This window comes from Periplaneta americana, chromosome 1 (assembly GCF_040183065.1).
Source record: "Periplaneta americana isolate PAMFEO1 chromosome 1, P.americana_PAMFEO1_priV1, whole genome shotgun sequence".
Lineage (NCBI taxonomy): Eukaryota > Metazoa > Arthropoda > Insecta > Blattodea > Blattidae > Periplaneta > Periplaneta americana.
The window spans coordinates 114,427,029-114,453,725 of NC_091117.1; positions in this window are offsets into that span (position 1 = coordinate 114,427,029).

Genomic DNA, 26,697 nt, shown 5'->3' on the forward strand with positions numbered 1-26,697 from the left:
AAAATATATTAATTACATATTAAATGTAAGAGAAAAACACTTTTCAATAATTACAAATGCAATAATAAAAATAATACACTGCAATTACTTACGCATTAGGTATATACAACAGAGAAACTTTACACTTTTCCTTTAGAAAACAAAGATTTGTTAAATCAGTGGGTAAAAACACGACAAGAATTAAATGGCATCCCACGAAATACAGCTTCCTATGTTCTCCACATTCAGAAGACAAATAGATGTACATGACAAGGAGTAGGAGGCAGTTGTTGACAAGGCAGTACAAACAATTGCTGGTTTCCATGGACATTTACGGAACAACAACATTATTTTGTTGTTCTGTGGAACAACATGAACTCCAGATCCTCACCTACGAAACGTAAAGTTTATGATATAATGAAGTCAGTGTTAATTTCATTTTTTTTTTCAAGAAAATGCAGTTCACCAAAACTACAGTAAATAATTTAGGGACTTGAACAATAGGTTGTGTGAAACTGCATCATGAATTATAAACAAGTGTTTTGATGGAGTACTGAAAGAACTTTTAGAAATTAACAGCTCGGAGAGACACCATTTGTCTCGTTTCATATTTATTATCCACTGTTTCATCAGTTCCTGTTTTTTTTTTAAAGGGAATCTGCAAGAAAAGAAAATACTGTACACACCGCATGGTATGCCGGGCGTTGTTACACATTTATACCTGGAAAAGAAAATGCTGCTAATTAACAAAACTATGGACTTAACTTCATAAAATTTACATGAAATATGATGTATCAGTTGGCTTTGTTTTTTCGTTTCTTACCTCCGTATACACAACGTTGTAGCAGAAGAATTTTTGCAACGGTGGGCGCTTAGTTCATATCTGCCGTGTTTCGTGGTGGCACCGCAAAGAGCTCTGTACAGGATAACTTGGCCACTCTATATTCTTCTCTTTCTAACTCGTTGTTGCTAGGCAACTTCTGCGGCACATAGGTAATACGCCTCTGCGGAAGTGTAGGAAGATTGAATTCTCTAGGCTCATCGACTAGTCACATGACGACATACAGCGAGCCATGACACACTTTGAACTGAACACGCAGTATAAGCTAAGTTCCCTTCGGGTATCTTCGCTGCAAATGAGAGACAAGCGATGTTACATGTTGTTGGACCACGTTGCCTGATATCTACAATTATAATTAATGTATTCAGAGTGTTGCTGTTGTAACGTAATGCTAGCGTAACGGACTAGTATTCGTGAGGTCGTGCGTCCGAATACAAAATATTGACATCTTAACTAAAAATGCTATAATTATACACAAATAAAATAAATTATTAATATAAAAGTCATTCACCAATAAAGGAATATAGGCCTATAATAAACCTAAAAAATTATAAATATAAAATATACCGAATCATCATTTTAACATCAGTCTATTGGTGGATTAAACCAAATTTCAATCCGGTTGGATGAGGAATAAACTGTTTCTTATTATTTTGGTTGAATTTAATTTTTAAGTTAAAAAGCCCTTGGTACTTTTAATGTTTTATTGTTTTTAAGAGAGAGACAGGCGTGTTGGACCACATTACCTGATATATATATATATATATATATATATATATATATATATATATATATATATATATATATATATATATATATAGTTATAATTAAAGTATTTTGCATGTTGTTGTTGTAGCGTTCCGGGTTGTTATTCGTGAGGTCGTGGGTTCGAACACAACCTAGTGCTTTTAATGTGTTATTGTCCTTAAGAGAGAGAGAGTGAGAGAGAGAGAAAATATAATCGCTCCTGTCATTAATATCAAGTTTATGATTGTAATATGCCATGAATTTATCATTATTTATTATGACATTATGGCTGCAAACAGTGGAGGTTCGTGCCTAAAAATGACAAGGGGTTCACTACTTTTATGATATTACATAGTTTTCCACAATTTAAACAATATCTAACTTATGAAAACTTAAAAAACTGTTACACTTCTTCAAAGTAGATAATTGCCTTAAAATGAACGTGATAATGATGATGATGATGATGATTATTATTATGATGATGAATTATCTTTGGAAGAACATATCGATTTTTCCTCAATTTTTCATGCTGCCTTTCAATATTCTGCCTGAAAGCTGAGTTATGCTTTTGACTAATTTCTGTTCTTCCAAAGACTGATAAATCTAGGCAAGCTTTCTTATGAGCAATAGATTGCTCATGCTTCTTAATTTTTTGTGTCAAATGGCTTAAATCGGACACACCAGTGCATCGCCATTTCGTATGTTTACTCTTAGCAAATAACAGGCACGGGAAACAAACTAATTTATTTGTAGATTCAGAGCTGCAAATCAAGCTGTTTCTTTCATATATTTTTACATTAAAAGCCAAGAGAAATATCTTACCTCGGCTTGTTTGTGCTTGTTTTAAATCGAGTTGTGATAACGGTCTTCGAAACTTCTTTATTTGTCACTTATCTTCCAAGATTAAAACTGAAAAAATTGTTTGGAAAAGATATTGAACACTATTCATTTTGATTGGAAACGGACACTGGTCACATTCACAGATGAATAATAATTATATTAAGACTAAAACACCAAGAACGATCATTCTTACGTTCCCACAATAGCGTGTGATTGTCTCACCATTACGTCACTAGACAGCTGCGCTCAGCACATTGCGCAGGTCTATTTACCAGCACATGCACGTGTTTCCTCTGCAGCACTCCCCCCTTAACTTTCGCCCCGCACGATAGTCCAGAAGCTGGATCGCGAGGTTCGGAGGAGAAATTGAACCTTGTAAGCACGTATTCGATCTCTGCGATTCATAGGTTTTCATACTGTGTACAAAAATACATCAGAGCCGCAAGTAAACTTATTAAAGATAAGCAAGAAACAAAGAATGATAGTTTAAATTTTAAATACATTTATTTAAAGAATTAAATTGTTTTTCCTGAGGGTTGCCTGAACCATTGAACGCATAAGATGCACCACCACTGGCTGCAAATGGAAAGAAAGAAAGATTTTATTCTCAACAAAAATATATTTCTTGGCAAAAAAAAAAAAAAAAAAACCATATACTGGCGTCTGCCCTACAAAGTTCAAACAATTAACAGTTAAAAAATCAAACAAAAAGCCACGATTCATTATTTAGTCCATCTTCGTCCAATCTTATCACATCTTGCAGTCGAATAGGCATGGAATCGACTAGTCTTTTCAAATAGCGACTGTTCTCAGGAACGGCATCCCAGGCATCCTGGAATAGCTTCCACAAATCATATGGACGTCTTGGAGGGGGATTCGGCCAATTTTTTCGCATTCGCTGCTTTACCTGTGCCCGCGTATCTCCGTCGGAAAAACTTGGAATGTAGATTCTCAGGTTCAAATTCTCGTCACGCCTTTTCATTTTATTCTGTTTCAGGATAGTAGAATATAATAATATAAGAAGAAACAACTAACAATAATATTATGCAACTGTATAGTTTCAAGGTTTTTTTTACGCACGTTATTTTACGACGCTTTATCAACATCTTAGGTTATTTAGAGTCTGAATGAAATGAAGTTGATAATGTCGGTTAAATGAGTCCGGGGTCCATCACCGAAAGTTAGCCAGCATTTGTTTATATTGGGTTGAGGGAAAACCCCAGAAAAAAACCTCTACCAAGTAACTTGCCCAAGACTGTAAGTCACAATCTTCGAATTATTAAGCAAGAACTCTACCGCTATTTTACGAGACGCAGATATCGAATGACTCCACAGTTCCGAAACTGCTTCTACAAGCCTATTCATCGTGTAACATCTCCGTGATCCGAAGTGAACATAGAAAATATTCTCTTCAAGTGCGGTCTCCTTTTTTTGTTTATCATTTATGACCTAAGAAAGTAGGAAGGATAGGAACACATTCCTGCACAAGAGTGTGTGGGAACTACTTGTGGGCATTATCTAGAAGCTCAAAACATTTTATGGCTTAAAATCTATTTGAACGCATTTAAATTCTCCAATAGTTCCTTTTGTACAAGTTTTATCTATTTATGTTGATCCTTCTAGTTATCCATTGCAGTCTTCTTTTCCGACGTGTTCCAACACAAAACTTTCTCAAGTTCTCCTACGTCGTACATTTTACTATCTTCCCGTGTTTTTTAATGCTCTGAGATCTAATATGACAAGAAGTTCACACATGATGTCAAGGAATACTTAACAATGTTCATTAATGATCTGACTCAGCGTGATTGAGTGTCATATAATAGTGTTGATTCGAGCATGCATTCCAGCCTGCAGCATTTCGAAACAAATGGCCGACACTGTAAATAATGACGAAGTAAACTTAAGTTGGTCCAGCTTCCCGGATCACTCTGACATAGGATTTTACATGAATAATAAACTACTGTAAATTTTTCCCATGCCTTTTCAGTCACGGACAGGCGTCTTGTACTCACTACCAGTTCTCCTTCCTTTCCAGTGTTATGTGACGTTAATGATTTTATTGACCTTAATTGTCGTCGTTCCCTTTCTGGTTTGAACCCGTTAATCTTGGACCGATTAAAAATTATGGCAAACACTCAGCTAGTTAGGACAGACATGGGCAATATGTTCCCGCGCAGGTACTACTTACACTACCCCTTAATTTCTCCCTCTATAAATACTCTATTGTCTGCGTGTACGTACAGTAAGTAAAGGTTGATCCCGGTACCATAGCGTTCTAAGTAGGAGTGTATAAAGTGGTGGAATATGGCGAATAAATTATAAGTTTCGCTTTAATTTCCAAGAATCATGGGAACAAAAGTATTTTGTCATTAATATTACGAATGAAGTTAAAGCTCAATGTCTCAACTGTTAAGTTTAAATTTATATCAAACATTAGAATAGTAGATGACACTTCGATCTTGAATATAAAAATAATTTTGCCAACCTAAACTTTTAGGTAAGAGTTTAAATTAAAATTGTTAAAATTGTTTATATTAATACATTAGTTCTTGCATGCGAAGGAATATATTATTTTAATTTAATTGGTTGAGCAAAGTAAAATAGAGAGAATGATTTCAGGGATCTACGAGACAAATTTTTAATGGAAAAGCCAACCCACTATCACTAATAGTTTAAAATGCAGTGCGATCAATTTATCGCATTTCAAACACATAGCCGTGTAATAGAGAACAATATCCTTTTCAAATGCCAGGTAAAACCGTCAATGAATTTTATGAATTTTTTTCGCTGTGACAAGTTTAGTTTTCTTACTTACGCAATTTCGCAGCCAAGATACTGGCAATCTTTGATCTACTAATTCCTCATCTACTAATACTTCCTTTGAAGAACTGTCGCTAGTCACGCAGCTACAGTTTCATCTGATGACAAAAGAGTAAGGCTAGAGTCAGACGTAATAACGTCTGAAAACTACCGGAAACAGCTGAAGGAGAGGAAACAGCAAAAAGAAGTTAGGTTTCTTCACAAAAGAAAGTCATCTATTGCTAGGCATGTAGGTGGAGGAACTATTTCATCAAACTATCTGGACAATAAGAAAAAAAAAACATATTGTGCCGTGTGTAGCCGGTATTACTACAATGACAATGCCAGAGAACTTTGTGTTTAGTGTGTTGGAGAATGCCGAAAATGGTTTGACGAGGCATGTGTGGAAAGTGGCACCGATGAAAAATTCACATATGACTTACCTGAGTAAGAGTATTAAAAATATTTATATTTTAGGAACGAAATTTGTGTTGTAAATGTTGGGTTTTAAAGTGTTTCCTATGTTTTCAAATTATTTCGAAATCTCCCCCATTATGGGAGGAGTCGACACTTCGGCATCTATTTGTATTTTTTTAATATAGTGAAGAAAACATTCATATTGACATTAGATATGCGAAATGTTCGGAAAACATTTCTATACGTATTAGGGAAGAAATAGAAATAAAACTTGCATAAGTTGATCCCAAAATTAACATATTTCTTTCGCGTGTCGAGATGTACTTAAATTAACCTAATTTATTGTTTCTTAGCCAGGTATTGAGCCGAGCTCGACGCGTCAGTCATCCCGCTAGTACACCATCCCGCCCGACAGAGTTCACTCCGACAGCATATCATAGATAGCGCCAATTATCCTTTCATTTTCGTACCTAATTTCCCATTGGCCGGTTGGTTTTGTTAAACAAAAGAGAGAGAAAGGCGAGGTTTCTTGGTTACGCTCAGTTATATTTGACTTCACTCAGGAGCCAGCGCTTGTATAGATAACTACACTCAGGAACCAGGGCTGGTATAGATAACTACAGTCAGGAACTAGGATTCGTATAGACTACTACATTTAGGAAGCAGGGCTCGAATAGTAAACTACACTTTGGAACTTAAGTTCGATGTGTAAGATTGTTCGAGAATAGTGCATTATTAACTTTACTCAGGAATCTACGGGCAACATGAAACGTTGTTTGGAATCTATGTTGGGATTCAGTGCTGTGTTATAAGGTTGTATTAGATTTATCATTGGAATAGTTAAATTAAGGTTGTGATATTATTCTGATATTTGGTTATATGTGTTTGCGATATATTGGTGGATCGTATATGGAAATCACTCGCTGATGATAGGTCTTGGTTTATGTACTTGGGGTTGTATGAGGTTACATAGTTGTGATGAGTGATCTCGTATTGAGATTCCAAGACTGTTTGGTGAAATCGCGGTGATTAACGATCTCTATTGCGGTGTAATGAAACTAGAATAGTATGGGTTTTGTCATTATTCTAGTACTTACTATTCCAAATTGATTACCATTATTTTCTGCGCGGTGGTATTTATGAATCCGAGTGTATTGAGTTTCAGTTGGTATTTAAACAAGTACGCGTATTGGAAGCTATCGTCAGTTATATATTACTCACCGTTTCTCTCTCTCTCTTTCGGGCATTAGGTTGATTGTAATAGTACAGAGATTATTACTATGTGTAGAGTTTATGTAAGATTAATGTTTAATTAGTTATGTGTACATTGATTAGCCGTGTAACAGCTTTATATTGGGTTACTTCTTTGTAGAATACTGAGTCAATATATATTTTGGACTTCTTAGTTGCATTCTCATGGTAATTGTAACCTAATGGGGCACGTGTTAAGAGTGATGATACTGGCTGGGCATTCATGTTAAAGTCTCATATGTTGTTGGATATATATTCCGAGAATGTTCCAGCGCGCAAATATTCTAATAGGTCAGGAACCTACTACTTGGAATTGGTTAAATAGATTGTATCATGACTTGTAGTTATATTGGCCCAGCTTGGTTAAAGTCCCGACGGTTCAGTGATTTGTTTATTGTATACTTGAGATTAATTTGCAATATCTTTTCTTTTCATTTAACTTCATACTCAGATGTTATTTTCATTCAATCAATTCATGTATTTGTTATCCATTATTATTTGTTAATTATATTTGTTACTAAAAATTCACACTATTTATTTGTAAGTCTTCCACTGCGCAAATCCCAATCAACCGATACACCATCCACCTGGCGAATAACAACCCGGTAAGGAGGATGATCGTGCCTCTCAGTATCTAGAAAAAAATAGCTTGTCTATAGAATGTCTGCAATGTTATTGCAATCTACAAGTTTATAGTGTGGGTTGCATAGTCAGTAGGCGTCTGCCACAGTTAGTGATTCATGAAAAATGACATAGGAAATGGAGTTCCATGAACGGCGCACATTTTATGGAATCCTCGAAGTTGAAGAAATAATCAGTGGATCCCTGCAAGTCGCGCTACTCGAGTCAGTTAATTTAAGTTTCATTTGAACCTGGGTAAACATCGCGGCACGTGCTTCACAAATCGATTTAAACGGGGAGCAAATAATGATAGCATATTTATGAGGAGAGATTTAGCTTAGACATGTTCAATTCTTTAATTTAATAAGAGGACTTGGCTGTACCAGTATTGGATCTACATATTTTGCAGTGAGATAGAAGGAAGAAAATGAGTAATTTAAATACTACTAGTTATAGAACTTCTGTTCTTCCTCGTCGTTTTTAGTAATGTTTCGGTCACCGTCATCACCATAACTGTCCGTATAATCATACGTAACCGTCGTCTCTAATCTCACTACTATCAGAAATGTAACTCTTGTCTCTAACTTAAATTTCATTGTTATACTATAATCATTAGCATAATTAACATTATCTTAATTTACTCATTACATCATAATTTTATAAGTTTAAATTATTGACTTTATTATCGTTATCATTCTTGGAGACAATGCAATTATGATTGTCATGATTTGAATTAATTTTTTAATCGCCAACTTCATCTTTGTTATTGTCACCACTGCTATTGTCACCGAAATTATTATTCTGGTTACCATTACATATATTCCTATTGAAATTTCATTGTTCGTATCATCGTCGTCGTAGATATTGTAAATAATACTGCCATTTCCATTGGAATTATTATCGTTATTGTAATTGTCATTATCTTCGTCATTGGCACTGTCATTACCGCAATTATTACCATTAACGTGATTCCTATCGTAGTTAACGTAATAGTCTTTTACAATATCTTCGTCGCCCTTATTTCCATCGTCATCTACATCTTCAGTCGTCATCGTTATCATTATTGATCTTCGCCATTCTTATTGTCATTAATATAGTAGGCCTACTCATTATCATTGTCATCAATGTGACTATTGCCGTAGTTCGAATAATTTTCATTATAGTTGTAATTGTCATTATTATTATTATTATTATTATTATTATTATTATTATTATTATTATTATTATTATTATTATTATTATAATTAATTTTAAAGACATGTTGGATTCGAGAAGTATAATATAAGTATCAAATATGTGTAGGTTTATTACAGTCAAATTACTTACCAATAGTACACACGTTGAACCATTACAACATTACATGAAATGGTATATAAAAGTTTTTGACGAACGTTTTCGCCATAACCATGGCATCTTCAGGTCATGTTAAAAGAGAACACAATAACACAATGATGAACACTTAAAAATATTCACGTTAGAACAATCGTTAAATGTTTAAAAACTGGTGTGGTAGGCAGTTAGAACATATGCCATTAAAAATTTTTACATGTAGCATGACATTAACACCATGAAGACCATAGAATAGGCAATTAACAATATGCTAATTGATAAGTGTGCAAAGAAGTAGAGTAAAAGTATAACAATCTTCAAATACAGGCAGATGCAGTTCCCAAAATAACGAAACATGCTACAGAATGTAGATCGCTCGTGCTGCTGTTTTATGGGCGTATGAAATCAAAGCCTTGTAAAAGTATAATGGGGTAATGTAAGAGAATTTATTAAGTTGAGAACTAAGAAGAGAATATTAATTTTGAAGGCCTGGTTAAAAGTAATTACAAAATAGTTGAGGAGAGGTTGACCTGATTCCAATAAAGCAGCAACATGACTGAGCTTTAAAGAGAGATGTAGCAAATAAAGAAAACTATGTAGCTGGCAAATCTAGTGGATAAACCGGAATTATTTCTGTACAATTTTGAACAGCGGATTATTTAAATTAGGTTATTGTTCATTGAGTAAATGGGTGTTATTATTATTAGAATGGGTAGCTATGTAATACTCCTCCGCGGCATTCATGTACTTATTATCATTATTGACTGTCTTTAAAACCTGGAGAGTGTCATCTATACTTGTAAGTTCAAGGTTGTGATTGCTTAGGTGTGTACCAAACTTGGACTTATTTCTATTATGTTTGAAATCGGCAACATGTTCCCTATAGCGTGTGCGGAAATTTCTCTTACATTGTAAAAACTGTCCTAGTAAATATGTAGGACAAACTAAGAGAAATTTACGCATACGCTATAGGGAAAATGTTGCCGATTTCAAACATAATAGAAATAATGTTCTGACATAGTGCGCTACCTGTAGGCTTTCTTTACATATTAAACTAGGACGTAGTTTTACACAGTGCTTCTTAAATAACTGAATCTTTTTTATAGTTGCTAAGAAAAGAAATGGAAACTTTAATTGCATTTTTCTCGAAAAGTATATAATGTAATATCAACATTCAATAAGTAATATATTAAAAACTATAGCACCTAGAACAATGAATTTTTTTAAAGGCTTAGTATTTCACCCTCTTTTTGAAACCATAAAAAAAAAACAAAAAAAAAAACAAAAGGAAAATCCGACTTTAGGTCCCATTTCCTCCAACTGGTCACATAACAGTAAATGTGTTAATTGTATTTGCCATCTTATCCGACTATCGAGGAAAGATGCCTACAGTGCAGGTAAGAAGAAAATCTGTATCAATAAACAAGGTAATTAATGTTTTCTGTTTTCTACCAAAAATATAGTGTCAAAATACCTCCCAGACTTCGATATTTCAATATGAAATTCAAAACTAAATGAACAGTACCTTAAAGTTTCAATCAGGGGCATATTTTGCGGACTACCGGGGCTACCGGCGGTAGCCCAAGGAAATTACAAAAGAAAAAGTTTATAATATAACATAATGTAATAATTTTGTATTATTAGTTTTACCATAGTAATTAAAATTAAAGTAATTGTTAGATTTATATGCGCTCTCTGCTCTCGAAAAGAAACAAGTTGTCACGGCGGCATCGCTGGAGAAACCGCTTGCTACGTGAGGTAGCCTGTGACCGTACCGCGCACGCTGTCCTGTCGCACAACTGCCCGCCCCCCCCCCTCTCCCTCCTGTTTCCATCGTGCAATGTAGGCCGGGCGAGTTGCCGCTCTCGTGATCGGTTTCTTCGCAGGCGCGAAGCAACAATACGCTTAGTACGCTAGCTCATGAATGTGATTGTGTTCTTGCAGTGCATTATTTTAAATCTGTGATTTGTTCGAGTGTCTAAGAGTTATATTAATTGTGAATTATTAAGTTTTTAATTTCCCAATTAAGTGATATTGTGAAAAATATAGCAGACCAAGTTTCTGGAGAGGTTTATGTTGAAAATGACTGTGTAATAGAAGGTTTATTAAAATTGCCTTTTAACCGTCGTACATAACAACGAGAAAGTTGAAATTGTGAAAATGGAAAGACCAACTCCTGAGTTAAATTTGTCCATGGACGTAAAAGAAAAACAGCGAGAGTACACACGCCATTTCACTTCAACATCATATGGTAAGTGGAATTGGTTGTGTACTGTCTAAACTATTTTGCTGGCCATGTTTGTTATTCAGCCGCGAAACTAATGTGTGGTCAAAAGAGGGGTTTTCTAATATGAACTCCCTTCGAACGGCAGTCCTAGAATACGACAAATCAAAAGCTCATATTTGTAGTAGCATGAACTTTGCAAACTTTGGGAAGACAAGAATTGATTTACAGCTAGATAAGCAAATAGCTCTACACATCAACCAACACAATGCTCTTGTGAAAAAAAAATTGGGAGATTTTACTGCATCTTATTAACGCAGTCTGCTTTCTAGGAAAACAAGAATTGGCTTTTCGGGGTCATAACGAGAGTGTGGAATCAGACAATATAGGAAATTATATTGAATATTTAAGTTCCTTAAGTGAATTTGACCATTTACTGGCCAATCATCTTGAGAGTTCAACAGTATTTCGTGGTACTTCTCTCGCAATTCAGAATGACTTAATATTTGCTATAAGTGGGGTTATGATAAAGAACATAAAACCTTTTGTGGCCATTGTTGTTGATGAAACAAGTTACTGCTCTAATCAGAGTCAATTGTCCACTGTTTTAAGATACGTCGACAGTACTGCCAATGTTCAAGAACGGTTTATAGGATTCACAAATGTCAGTTCGGACAAAACTGCTGCTGCTTTGTTTCAGCATGTGGAAGGTGTTATAGCAGAATACAATGTCGGCAATAAGTTAATTGCACAGACATACGATGGTGCTTCAGTTATGGCGGGAAATATTAATGGCTTAAAAACAAAAGTTCAAGAAAAGTATCCTCAAGCACTATTTGTCCATTGTTACAGCCATGTTCTCAATTTAGTTTTGCAACAAACTACTTCATCCATTCCAGAATGCCGCATTTTTTTTCAAAACACTGTCGGGTTTAGCTGCATTTTTCTCATCATCTCCTAAAAGATCAGAAAACTGAAGGAATTTATGAACAAGAAACTCCCAAAAGTAGCACCAAATAGATTGAATTTTACATCTCGGCTTGTAAATACAGTAAAGGAATACAGAGAAAAACGGACTGCTTTCTTTAAAAATATCATTTGTAATGACTCCGAAGAAAACTGGGATGATGCTGTAAATGTGCAGGCTCAAGGTCTTTGAATTTTTTCACACAGTTTCAGAATATATTTCTTCTTGAAGTCTATGCTAGAGTGTTCGCACATACAGATGTGCTCTACAATATTCTTCAGACAAAAAGTTTAGACATAGCATACTACTTGCAAGAGGTATCAAAGTTAAAAAAAAAAAAATACTATATCCGAGTTCAGACGTAGTGGGTTTCCGTCCATATGGAGTAATATGGAAATTGAAAATTCTTTAGCCAATACAATGGAACCACCATTAAAGCGAAGAAAAGGAGATGATGAATTGAAATACAGGCAGCTGTACTACAGAATACTAGATCGTATGCACATGGAAATTACTGACAGATTTTCTGATTATGGAAAGCTTCAGTTCACACATCTTCTAGATTCTCAAAAATTTTCTGCTTATAGAGAAAACTTCCCGAATAAGGCACTAAACAAATTATTTCAGTCCTATAGCAGTCACTTTGATCAAGTACGTTTGAAAAATGAGTTAAGTGTAATATATTCAGCAGAAGGCTTTGATTTTTCGAACAAACCTATCCATGAAATATTATCTGCCATATATGAAAACCAGCTGAACCAAGTTATTCCTGAAGTCCTTAAATTGGCAACATTAATTGTGACAATACCAGCTACGTCTGCATCGGTAGAAAGAACATTTTCTCCGTTGAAGAAAATAAAATCCTACTGTAGATCAACCCAAACACAAGGACGTTTATCCGGCTTGGCACTAATATGCATTGAAAAGTCATTTCTACAGAAACTTTGCAAGTGGCCCAACTGTAATTTCAAGAATGAAGTCATCAACGTATATTCGTCCCAATCAAGACGTCTGGAATTCACATAAATATGTAAGGAATTTTATTATAGGGATTTTAAAATATATTTTGTGTAATAATAGGGTCAGTGGTAGCCCAAACCCTTTAACCATTATACGCCACTGGTTTCAATCAAAGAAAAAGTCGTGCATCTTCCCCCGATCCACTCTAGCAGTAGAGAGCACGTGCTATAAAATATTCCAACACAAAAGCAACTACATACATGTAACAAGAAATTTAAAAATAATATTTGAAGTAAAATACATTCACAGGATAATATTTACAAATTAAATCAGAATACAAGTAAATAGAAAATAAAAATGAAAGAAGTCTGTTACATTTATAACCTCGTAATGATGTAAAATAAATTAAAAATTATAAAAAAAACTGTAAACGGTATGAAAAAAGAATGCCACCTAGTATAATTTCGTAATAGGCACTGGCATACAGAGACACAGAAGCAGACCAAGAACTAGGTGGGAGGATCAGTTTTCGCATTGAGAGACGAAGAACAAGTTATCAGACTAAAAATGTTCACTTTACTGTTGTTGATATAATTGAACGGTGTCAATTATGTTACGCGTATGTAAATAAATATAATCCATTTAATTTAGATTCAGTTTAAATTAATTTCGACTCATCAACTGTAAATATTATTTAGCGCAGTGAGATTTTGGTGTAGGAATTTCGTCACAAACTTTTCGCCAACGTAATGATTTGTCACAGTTTTTTGTCACAGAGCTTTCCGTCACAAAATTATATGTCACAGTATCGGATTCGCCACAAGTATATATATTTCCCCCTTTTAAAGTTTTGATCTATCAGCAATAATTTTCAGTCCATTCAGGTGAAAGAAAATTTTTTGCGATATTACAAAAATAAAAACAAAGGCCTAAAAACCATGGACATGTATCGCGATTCACATGACTTCTGCCTATGCAATGTGTTGATGTACAGTACATCATACGTACACTACCTGGCACCGAACTGCTCAACTTCTGACTTGCCGAGGAATCAGTGAAAACCTCGTTATACACTTCCTAGTCACTCTTTAGTTAGGCTGAGTTTACATAATTTTGTCTATTAAAAATGGAAATCGCTTGAGTGAAAAGAAATAAAACACCAGGAATGTCTTTCCTACAAATAACACATACTCTCCCCTTCTTTTGACCTTTTCAGCCATTGTATAAATTTTATTATTATTCGGACTGAGCTTAAATTCATAGAATGATAACTTGAAAAATATTTACCTATGCATATATTTTTTGAGGATATACTGAGTCCGTAAGGGCTACCCTGAAGGGGGAGGCAGTGTGTAAATAATACACTGGCATATTTCTGTACTCTGTGATTATTACCACAATTAATTTGTATGTTTATTTTTTAGACATCCAGTATATCTTTTAATGACTAATTAGTTCCGAACTCATTAATGATCCTGGATGTCTCATCTTTCTTTAGTTTACTTCTCTTAAAAATTGGGGTAGCATTACAATCAATATTTTCTTCTCCACTACTCTCAAAATCTCTTTCATCAACATTAAAATCATCATCTTTACGATGCTTAGCTGTGTTGTGCAAGATGAAAAAAAAAAACATAAGTTTAGGTGCATTTTGTATATCGATCTGCATTTTGTTCTGTGGTATGGGAAAGTGTTGTTTAAGTTGCCCAAAGCATCGCTCATTTATAACACGTTCCCGTGTTAAATACTGATTATAGGAACTTTGTTCCTGAGTACTAACATCTATAAGGAACTCACAAGCCACGTAGTTTGTCCATAACCGGAATTTCCTAACAAAAGAGTTCTGTTTCATTGTAAGGGAAGTCCGGGGAATATGGGCGCATTAGTACTATTTCGGGTGCAGTATCCCACCGTTGTTTCTAATAATTAGTTTTTTAGCGGGGATATGTGTCTTAACAATGTAGCTATATTATGTACAAATCCTGACTACTTACTCCTAAACGTATGCAAGTAAAACTGGAAAATGCAAGTTAATGTGTTTTACCCATATTCCCCCGAGTGTGAGGGTAAAATGGGAATTAATGATATGAATCACAATCAACTGAAAGAAGTGAAAAGCCACTTAAAATACTTGTAAATACAACTGTATTAACTATATTATACATATTGTATCGAATTTGTTGTATGAAAATAATAATACACAAAATATAGCTTGAAGTATTTGGGTGTTCATTTTTAAATCTGAAATGACAAAGTAATGAACAGTGAGGAAAGAGAAACTGATATTACCTCTACTTTTAAACTTACTAACAATAAAAAATAAACTTCACTTACCCGTTATAAACGTTACAAACTTAATATTCTTCCAAAAGTTTAATTCAAAATCAGCTGTTTCACATAATTTCACATCCTACAATCAAAACTGAAACTTCTATCAAAAGAACAGAAATACTGAAGGATTAAACAGAAAAAATGAGAACCTCTTCAGTAGTAGTTGGGACAAAGAAATTCACTCCCAGTAACTTCTATGCAATCCTCTTGTAATCATTCTGAATCATTGGATCGGTGTCGGTTAGAGTTCCCGAGTAGCTCAGTGGTAGAGCGTTGGTACGTTAAACCAAAGGTCCCGGGTTCGATACCCGGCTCCGGAACAATTTTTCCCTCGAAATTATTCCAATCAACTTTACAGGGAGTTATACCTGAAATCTTGATTTGCATTCTGAATCCATCTTTCACCATGGGCGTCTTTACTCCAGTTACCATTGCAGACTGAACACATTGCACCTGAATTACAGGAACACTATTTTGATTTCTTCTTTACTCTTTGTCTGCCTTGTTGGCCAGGTCTTCTTCTCCTTTGATTTGCATCCATGATAGATAAAGGTGATTGTGTATGTTCTATTTCCGGAATAATTGGTGATAACATGTTTCAGGGTGCTTCGTAGCGTGGAAGATTCAGCTGGTATCTGATTCTTTGCTGCTGTTCTCTGATTACTATTTCGAGTAGTCGAAGTTTGAGATTCAGATGGTTGTTGCGGAACGTCTTTGGAAGAAGATGTACCTCTTTGGCGATGAATGTCGTTTGGAGATTCTGAGGAATTTGAATCAGTAAAAGGATTTTTGTCATTTCTAGGTTGTCATCTGATGTTACAGTGTCAATATAAGCATAATCAGGAATGACAATCAAGTCAAGTGGGAAAAGACCTGAAGCTCGGAAGGCATTTACAGCCAGAAAGCTCTAGCATCACTTTTGTAAGCTTCCTTCAGAGGACCAAACAGACCCATATCTGCTTGTTGAAGCCAGGCAGTGGTTGTGGAGGAAGACAAAGTATGAATAATTCGTTTTCCATTGCAAATTTAAAAGTGTCAGGATTAAAACTATGTGAATCATGTCCCTCTACTATCAGAATTGTAGGTGCACGCTTACTGATGTTGAAAGAAGCAACAAGTTCTTGATTATTGAGAAAAATATAATGGTAGGCTGACTGCTTGTTGAAGTACATTCTAAAATTAATGTGGAATCTATTGCATATAACATATCTAAAATAAGTATTTTGAAAGTTTAATATACTTGGAGGTCAATACTCACGTTTTATATTGCTGTTTTAACAATAGTACGAGATAATACTGCATAGCGCGCTTCCTACATCAACCATGAAGATATTATCACTTTGTACTAAGCACTATTGGCGTAGAAACATAATTCGATACAAGAGTTTCGACACGAAAATTTAATATTGCTCATATGTGCTGACAATAACGGAAAAAGAGACACGGGCGCTAGAAAAAAGGCGAGTAGGGATAAAAAGAGAAACCAAGAGTCAGGAAGTGATAGGGAAGAAAGCAGTGAAAAGATTATGGGTGCTAGTGTAAGTGGAAATCTAGGATGTGAAAGTGAAAGCGTGGGGGAAATAAAAGAGTAATAGAAGAAGAAATAAATAGAAAGAAATACAGAGATAGAAATAAGACAGAGATAAAAAGAAAAAGAAAGGTCAGAACCTGCGACAGCTGAGGATATAGCAGAAGTATTTGATATGTTTAAAAAAATGTGGGGATGTGATCAAAAAGTGCAAGTAAAATGAAATTGTAAATGATCGAGAAGTATAGGGGAGAGAGAAAGTGTATAAGCTGATGTGTAGATATAAATATAAGTATTTATAGGAAGTGAGAATAATGAGAAAGCATTAGGTGTAAGTGGAATAGTGAGAAAGTGAAAGTGAGCGCAAATAGGAATGAGTGAAAATAGTGAAAAAGGGTTAGGAGAAGTGAACAAGTGACAGCATAAAATTAGTAGTAACTTTTGAACGTTGGAACAGTAAATGAATATAAGAGAAAGATAGGAGAAAAGGTCAAGGAACAAATTAGGACAAATAATTCGATATGATAATTTATAGAGAAAATGTGAAATTGAGATTTTAGTGAATAGTAGTTAGAGGAAAAAGGGGGTTTGAAAGACGTATATAAAAATGGGATATATTAGGATTAATGAATAAAAAGAGAATAGCAAATGACTGAAGGGGAGATTGAACAAGTAATAAAAAAGGTACATAGTGTAATTGGGAGTACTTTTGTAGACGTGTACTGCAAATAATGTGTTACTGTAATGTGTTAATGGTGGCACCGGATACAGAAATGTGAAGTACACCATTACATGTAAAGAAGTGCTGTGACGAAATATATCACATCACATCACATCACATCACATCACATCACATCACATCACACATATTGCCCATATTCTCCACGTGCTCATATTCTCCCGAATTCACTTATATTTTATATTTTCATATACAAATTTTCCAATTTTTTAAAAATCAAGAACAAGTCCTGATGAAAAAGCATCCATACTCGTAAATTCCTCCTTTGAATTGAATGTTGCCTGTACATTGATACTGGCGAAAATTTTTCGTTAACATATACCACACCCTGTTAAGTCGTTCCCAATAAAGGAATAATAATTATCCCAATTGAGGATGTTCACATAGCCTGCGATGAACGGAAATTCACATTATTGGTGCCACTTCACTTTAGCAAAGCTTTCGACAAAGTAGATATTGACCTTCTGTCATATAATCTTAGACATCTTATTCTCATTGACATAGCTAGGGGAGACCCGGTAAAAACGAATAACCCGGGCAAAGAGAATAATGCCTATTTCTTAGAAACGCCAACAGGTAGCGCTTTCTGCTATGTTGGGGAAGAATCCCAACCAGATTTTCCTGCTGGAACTGACTTGTCATTCTAGCTAGTGAGAGAAGAAGTCAGCTTGTGTTTGAAGAAAATTGAATGTTTTCTTAAAATATTTCAAGGTAAGAGAAACAAATGTACAACACACAATACTGCAGAAACCTTTTGTTATATGATAGTAATATATAGGCGATACGATTACTTCTAAAGTGCCGTACTTACGAAGAAGATTATTGACGTTTATGTTTGTGTAACCTTAAATGAAAAGCGAAATGGCATCTGCGGACAAAGTGAATATGGCAAAGTGGATAACTTATCCGCTTTGCCCTGCCACCTTTATTTGACTATATAAGTGTTAGCTGTATTTTTGTATCTATTTGTCTATTGTAATAAAGCGTGTTAGATCATTTTACATTGTGGAGGCATTAAGTCACACTAATTAAATTATAAATCAGTAACACTGATCTTAATTTTACTTAAAAAGGTAGTAATGTATTTTTAGATGGTTTAATATTTCGAGAGGAAGACGGAACAAGCCAAATGGTCTGAAGAAGCCATGATGAAATAAAATCTTCCAATTATTCGTTCTGCTATCTGGCCATAAAACCATAACGTGTTTGTTGACGAAGATTTTGCTCCAGATCAACTTACAGATAGCCCACTTGAGATAGAAATCAGCGAATCGACAGCTGGCTCAGATTTAACAAATTCTGCGGTGCCAGCTTCTTCAGCGGCTGAAGAAACAGTAAATGCTCACTCTGAATCAACCACCTCTGTGATGTCGTTATCTTCAGAGATTGAAGGAATATCCAATACATAAATTACACTCAGATTTTCAGTTCCGGTTACACCAAAACCCTCAACATCTTCAGCAAGAGAATCCAAGTCAGTTCTTTTGATTTAGACCAGTGCCAGAAGTGGATGCTCGAAAGATACGAGTTCAACGAAGAAAATGTCAGCGTTCTGAAGTTCTTACATCTATACCGATTAAAAACGTTGAAAGAGAAGTAACTTATGGGCAGGAGCAAAAGCAGAAGAAACCCAAGTCTTCAGTGCTAGTGAAACGTCGACTTGTTCAAATTTGTATTTTGTACTAATATAACATGCTGTAATGGGCTGTGAATAACATATCCTATCGTCTAATGTAACTTATTAACATGGTGTTTATGTGTTAATTTAATTTAATTATCAGCGAATAAAAATTAAATAGAAATGTGAAAATCTTATAGGGATATTCACTTTGCCCGGGTTAATTATTCGCTTTGCCCGTTCACCCGGGCAAAGCGAATAATTAACTATATTTTCTTTCTCAAATCATATCACTATCCGTAGGTACGAGAAAGGAATTGCTGTTTTTTTTATATATGTAGACAACATGTGTCACAACCAATGTCATGAAGATTTTATTTCGGGAGCACCAAAATATTGCCTGTGACATTGTTTGTTCTTAGCTTATCCGCTTTGCCTGGGTTTTCCCTATAAATTGATATTAGAGGAGAAAAATTCGCTTCGGCGCCGGGGACCGAACCTGACTCCTTGCTTCTACGTACCAAGCGTCCTAATCGCTGAGCTATGCCGAAGTTGAATCTACAGCACCGGATCGAATCCCCCTTCTCTGTTGTTTTTCCTTTTATGGCCTTAATCCATGTTCGACATATATGTTGACATGTTATATTAACAACAAAGGACAAAGGACGAAAGAAGGCTTGCACATACTGTGTAAAATAAGAGATACTGTCAACTCTGGTTATAGTGAACCTCTGCGGACTAGCATATTTCGTTCACTATATCCGAGGTTCACTAAAACCGAAGTACCTGCTTCTTATATTACTGGCGTTGTTATACATAGAGTATTACTTAATGTTTCTGGCAATAAATGGAAAATAAATAAGTAAGCAAGCGTTAAATTGAGAGGACTGGAAAATAATGTAACTAAAATAACACAGATACTGTATACTCGGCCTTAGAATGTTCCTGGGTTCACTTTTACAGGTAGGGTTAAGACTCATTATACACTAATCCTTTTGTACTTTGGTCATTACTCTATTCCCCTTTACAAAAGAAAATACTTTCTATTCCTATTCTTCTACTATTTAAAGGAGTCAGAATTAATGCTTCCTTTATCTTTCATTGGGTACACTATTCTCTTAAGCAAGTTTCAAGCTGTCCAGGAAGGTGAATAAATCCTTTCTTTGTTTTTCAATGCACTTACGGAGCAGCAGGTTTCAAATTTTTTTCTAAAGAATTCTTTGACGTTCATAGAAGAAAGGTTTTCATAAATTATCATTTTGGTCATTTTAAAATTACAGCAGACCGAAAGGGGGAACATCAATACTAATTAAACCAAAACTATCACCTTTTAAAATTGCTCATAAGTCCGATTTTGTCCTTATGGTAAAAGCCAATCTCTGCACAGCAATATGTGTATATTTCCCTCCTGATATGAAACAAGAGGACATCATAGCTGAAATAAGGGCAGCACTAACAAAAGTACCAAACTCAGAACCGCTCATACTGGAAGGAGACTTAAACACACGCATTGATTCTCAATCAAACAAAACATCAGCGGTACTAGACTACCTACAAGAAGAAGGACTATCCGTAGTAAACAAAGCAAGTGACAAAATATATACTACTGTTACAATGGTAGTAGCACTATTGATTTACTCTTTGTGAACGACAGATTAAGTGCCACCTCCCAAAACATTTTGTACAATATCGACATAAGGAAACATCTCCCAGTAGAGACAACTCTACTTCTGAAGAAGAACGGAAATACAAAACAAACCCATGAACCAAAGCTCACCAGGAAGCTGGACACAGAGAAGTTAGGAAGAGCACAACTGTCAAACACCCTACAGAGCATCCAGACAGGAAGCATAGATTCAACACAGGAGGGCCTAGAAATAATCATCTTAGAGGCCATCCCCACATTGGAAACAAACAAAAGAATCGCCAAACCATGGTTCAACACGCTATGCTACGCCGAAAGGAGGTTGGCCCTAAAAGCACTCCATATGACCAAAGAATTCCCAACAGATTCAAATCTACGCAATTACAGTGAGCTGAGGAAACAGTACAAGAAAACACTGAAGGCAGCCAAAGAAGCCTAAGAAAATAAACAAGAAATGGCCATGATAGAAGAGGCAGAAAGAGACCCTTTCAAAGCACTGAAACCAAGAAACCCAAAGTTCCCCAAGAACATCCCAATGGAAGTATGGATAGATCACCTCAGTACCACAATATGTGGAAAAGAAACAAGGCCGCCTGCAACCTACTCAACATCAGAAAATTTCCAACCAATCACGAAACAAGAGATTATGGAGATAATAAGGACATCTAAAGACAAAAAATCACCAGGCCCAGATCAAATCTGTAATGAAAATCTTAAAGCAGCAGCTCCAACAATGATCGAAGCTTGGACCGCCCTACTGAACGAATGTCTAAGACAAGGCCGTATCCCTACCAAATGGAGAACATCAAAAGTCAAGATGTATAATGGAAAGGGAGACACAGGCAACCCCAACTCGTACAAAGGCATTGCTTTAGAAAACACCCTACTTAAGGTACTCACCAAAATACTAACACAGAGACTAACGCAACTGGTAGACGCAATGATACCCGAGATCCAGTTTGGATTCAGAACTGGAAGGTCCACAATACAGGCGGTACAATGTCTAAAGCAGGATATTATAGAAGCTCTAAACCGTGATAAAGGGAAATTATATGCAGTCTTCGTAGATTATACAAAGGCGTGTGATCTCCTGGACCGAAGACTCATCATACACAAATTGGAAGAAATGATCGGCAGGGAACGCTACATCACCAAGATAACAAAAGACATCCTAAAAAATAACAATATAACAATAAACGATGGCATCTGCCTATCAAAACATATCCAACAAATAATCGGGGTTCTCCAAGGAGACCCCTTAAACCCCTTATTATTCAACATAGCCACCGCAGATATATAAGAGATCATCACAAAGGAAGCAGTAAAAATCTATGTGTACGCAGATGACCTAGCAATATCCTCCACTTCCAGAGAAGAACTCCAAGAAACACTCGATCGGTTAGCAGTATGGGCAAGAGAAAGGGATCTCAAAATAAATCTTAAAAAAAAAAACAGTGTACCTTACATTTCGGAAAGGTGGCAGGACAGCCGCAGATGATACCTTAAAAATAGACGGAATACAACTACAAAAAGTAAATAAATTCAAATACCTAAGAATAACTTTTCAGACCCAGGGAACTGTCTTCAACACCCACATCAGGGACAGAGTAAGACATGCCACAAAAGCAATGCAGGACATACATATTATCAACAAGCTCTCGCTCAACACAGCTATCAAGCTCTTCAAAACAAAAACCAACCCCATAATTACATACGGTCTGGAGATCATCTGGGAAGATCTAAATAGAAGCAATCTTAATCAATAGAAAAAGTCAAGGCAACAAACCTGAAAAGGATACTCTGCATGTCCAAATTTTCCCCATCGCGCCTATCTTATGAGTTCACCAGAGGGACCTTTTACATGGAGGACCTGCGCCACCAGCTGCTACTACCGGCAACAGAACAATATGTGACACTACGATCGGAGCTAAGAAGCAAGAAGAACCAGATCTGGGACGATTTCTACACCACACATGCCATGACATCACACGACTGGAAGAGGGCATCCTACGATCTCAGGCATGTGACCACACGCCTGGCAATACATGGCTTCCACTTTAAGCTATGCAAAACCAAAAGCCACCATGATCCAAACTCCATGTGTATATGTGATCTTTGCGAGTGTTTCTGTGACAGATACTGTCTGTCCAGCAGCTCAACACCTCTGAGAGCTGGGGAAGTGAGGGGTAGATTATCAGTCCCGTTAGCTGGGGTAGGGGTGACTGTAGTATTCGTGCAAAAAACACTTGTCTCAACCAGTAGGCCAGCGTGCTATAGCGATAGTGTGGTTCTTAGTGTGTGTATTTTCATTTTCTCTTTTCTCTTCTTGTGTTTATTTGTGATTGTGACTCATAAATAAAATAGTAAGCTATATTGAAACGGTGTAATGTTAAAATGCCGCCAAAAAAGAAGAGTAAATTGATCCATTCGGAAGGCCGCGAAATTATCAGTTCCGTTATTAAGCAGTGTGATGATAAGCTAGGAATAAGCAAATGCTGGGTAACTTTCGGTGTTGGACCCCGGAATCATTTCACCGACATTATCACCTTCATCTCATTCAGACGCTAAATAACCTAAGCTGTTGGTAAAGCGTCGTAAAATAACCTACTAAAAAAGCTAGGAATAATGCTTTTTCCTATAAATCAGGCAGCAAAAAGAGCAGCATTATATTGCAATAAATCTCGAAACTACTTAAAATATACGTAAAGAGAATAAATTACAGGAAATAAATTCTCCTAATGAACCTCTGTCTACTCCAGGAAAGAAACGCAAAACTAAACCACCTCATACGACAATGTAAGTAGATGACTTCGATCAATGTGTCATTCGCAGGACTGTACACGACATCTACTTAAAAGAGAAGAAAGTTCCAACCGTGCCTAAACTGCTGCCCATTATTCGACAGAAAATACACTTTCCATGGAGTAAATCATCTCTCCAAACTCTTATGAAGAGAATGGAATTTAAGTGGAAAAAATGTCGAAGTTAGCGGAAAGTGTTATTAGAGAGACCTGATATTCTGAGTTGGCGGCACGGATATTTAGTTCAAATTCGGCGCTATAGGGAAGTTGGTCTTGAGCTGGTTTACTTGGACGAAAGTTGGATCGACAGTAACTTGACTTTCAGGAGATGTTGGCAAGATGATAGTGATATAGGCATTCATATGGACGTAAATGCCAAAAAGAGATTGATCATTGTTCATGCGGGCAGTAGCAACGGTTTCATTCAAAATGCTGAGTTGATCTATAAGGCAGGTACGTCTACTGGTGACTACCATGATCAAATGAACCATGTTAATTTCGAGAAGTGGGTTACGGAAAAACTAATTCCAAATCTCCCTTTCCATGTTGTAGTGATTATGGATAACGCCCCATATCACAGTATGGAAATTGACGAAGTTGCGTCACGGTGTGCTGTGAAACAGGATATTATAACATGGCTGCAGAAAAAAGTGTACACTGAGACTTAACCGTGCTTGCTTCACATGGTCATACCGTATTGCGACTACTCCCTTACATGTGTGAACTTAGTGCAATTGAACTCATTTGGGCACAAATGAAGCGCATAGTGCGAGAAAATAATGTTACAGGCGACCTGTCCTTACAGGCGCTGAATAATATTGCAAAATATGCAATAGCGTCCATAACGAAAGACGACTGGAAACACTGCTGTGACCACGTGAAGAAACTGGAGGACTCATACTGGGAAGCAGATGGAAGACTACCTGATGTTATCGACAGCATTATCATTTCTGCAGACGGTTTCGGCACTGATAATGATAGTGAGAATAACAGTGATAGTGATGACAGTGACGATCAGACTTCTTCATTTCTGCGCATGTCGGACCTATCGGATCTAGCAACACCACTTTCGCCATGAGGAATACAATGTGAGTAATATTTTCTATTTAGGTAGTAGCATGCCTGTTACACCTCAACATAGCTCTGTCCTTGTCTTACTAGCAGGCAGTCGCCGCATTCCAGCCAGGGACGCTGAGCTGGTGGTTACACAGTAGCATGTACTTACTGTACGTGCAAACAAAGGAAAGAATCACTGACACAATTCTGTAGTGAGTGAACGGCAAGACCAATGTGACAGATTAAGTAATTTGTGCTACAGTGACATCCATGCACATTTGTGCGCAATTCTCTCTTTGTTTGAAAATTACAGCATTTTCTTGGAAGTTCTAGCGTTTAGGTTCACTATAACCGAAGTGTGGGTCCATTATAACGGATATATTAATGTACTCTTTAATGTATGCGGGTCGGGACCAATGATTTAGGTTCACTATAGACGAATGTTAACTACAACTGAGTTTACTATATACAGAGTTGACTGTATGTTGGAAAATAGACACATTCACTGTCAGTGTCTTCGCGGGAGACCTAAACTTGCCTCAGGTAAACTGGCAGGGTGCAATAGAGGGAGGAATGGGTCAAGCCCAGTCATTAGTAAACTCACTCATCTGCAAACATAACTTAATACAAGTAACAGAAAGGACGGCAAGGGGAGATTCCTTACTAGACATATTTCTTTTAAGACCCTCAGAAATAGTCGCAAGTACTGAAGTGATTCCAGGTAGAACATATATGTAACAGATAGCTCATCCCTATGTTAAAATCGGCAGAACTTTGAACAGAACAACCGCCAGAATCGCCACCCGTCCGCTGTAAACGAACACGAGATGGTAATACAGTTGTTAATGCAATTCAAATAGGAATTATGACGTGACTCTTTATGTAACAACTAGATGGTAGCATAGCAAACCTGACAAAAGTTGTTACCGTCAAAGCCTATAAGACCGAGCTATCTAAGTATATATGATCTAGGGTATTAGTGACCACGACGCTGTAATTCATGAAATATTATGAAATATTAAGTACAAGCAAAGAAGAACAAAGAGCACAAATATCTTGCAATACAACAAAGCGGATAGAGAAGGCTTCCAAAATAATCTTAGAGAAAAGTACTCATTATGGGTAGTAAAGGGCAGTAGTGTAGAAGAATACTGGGCGGAGTTCAAGCAGATTATATTAAGAGGAATACAGAACTTCATCCCGGTTAAACGTTTATCAAACAATCCCGATACGGAATATTATAATAAATATATACGGAAATTGAAGAGAAAACTAAGGAAATCTTACAGCCAGGTCAAGGAAAGCGTTGTGAAAGAAACAACATTCATACAACTATCGAAAAAACTGCTTAATGTGAAGAAGATAAAGCAGGAAAAGGGCCTAAATAAACTTTTCAAAGGTAAACAAAACGGGTGGGGGGAATTTTATAAATATGTGAAGAGACGACGCAAGAAAAACAATTCGAGCGTCCCCCTAAAAAATTACGGCAATCAATTTATCGTAGAAGACAGCGAAAAAGCAGAAAAACTAAATTTCTATTGTGCCACTGTTTTTGGGATGAGGGCAATAATACCAAACATAGCTTCTTTGGAAAGTACGGGCCAGTTTTCTATAAGCCTAAGGACATAAGGAGAAGGATCTCTAAATTGAAAACTCATAAAGCAGTAGGACCTGATAGTATCGGCGGAGACATGTTAAAATTGGGAGGGGAAGCCATAATTTCCTATATAGTGCGTATATTGAAATATCAATAAATAATGGTACTGTCCCGCGAGATTGGCAAGATGCAATAGTAGTGCCAATTTATAAGTCAGGGTCTCGCTCAGATACAAAAAATTACAGACCGGTCAGCCTTACCTCTGTGGTTTGCAAACAGATGGAACATTTGATTTCAGCATATCTAAGGCAGCATTGGAACGATTCAAATGGATTACATAACTATCAGCATGAGTTTCGGGAGGGCTACTCTTGTGAGAGTCAATTAGTAACTGTATTTCAGGATTT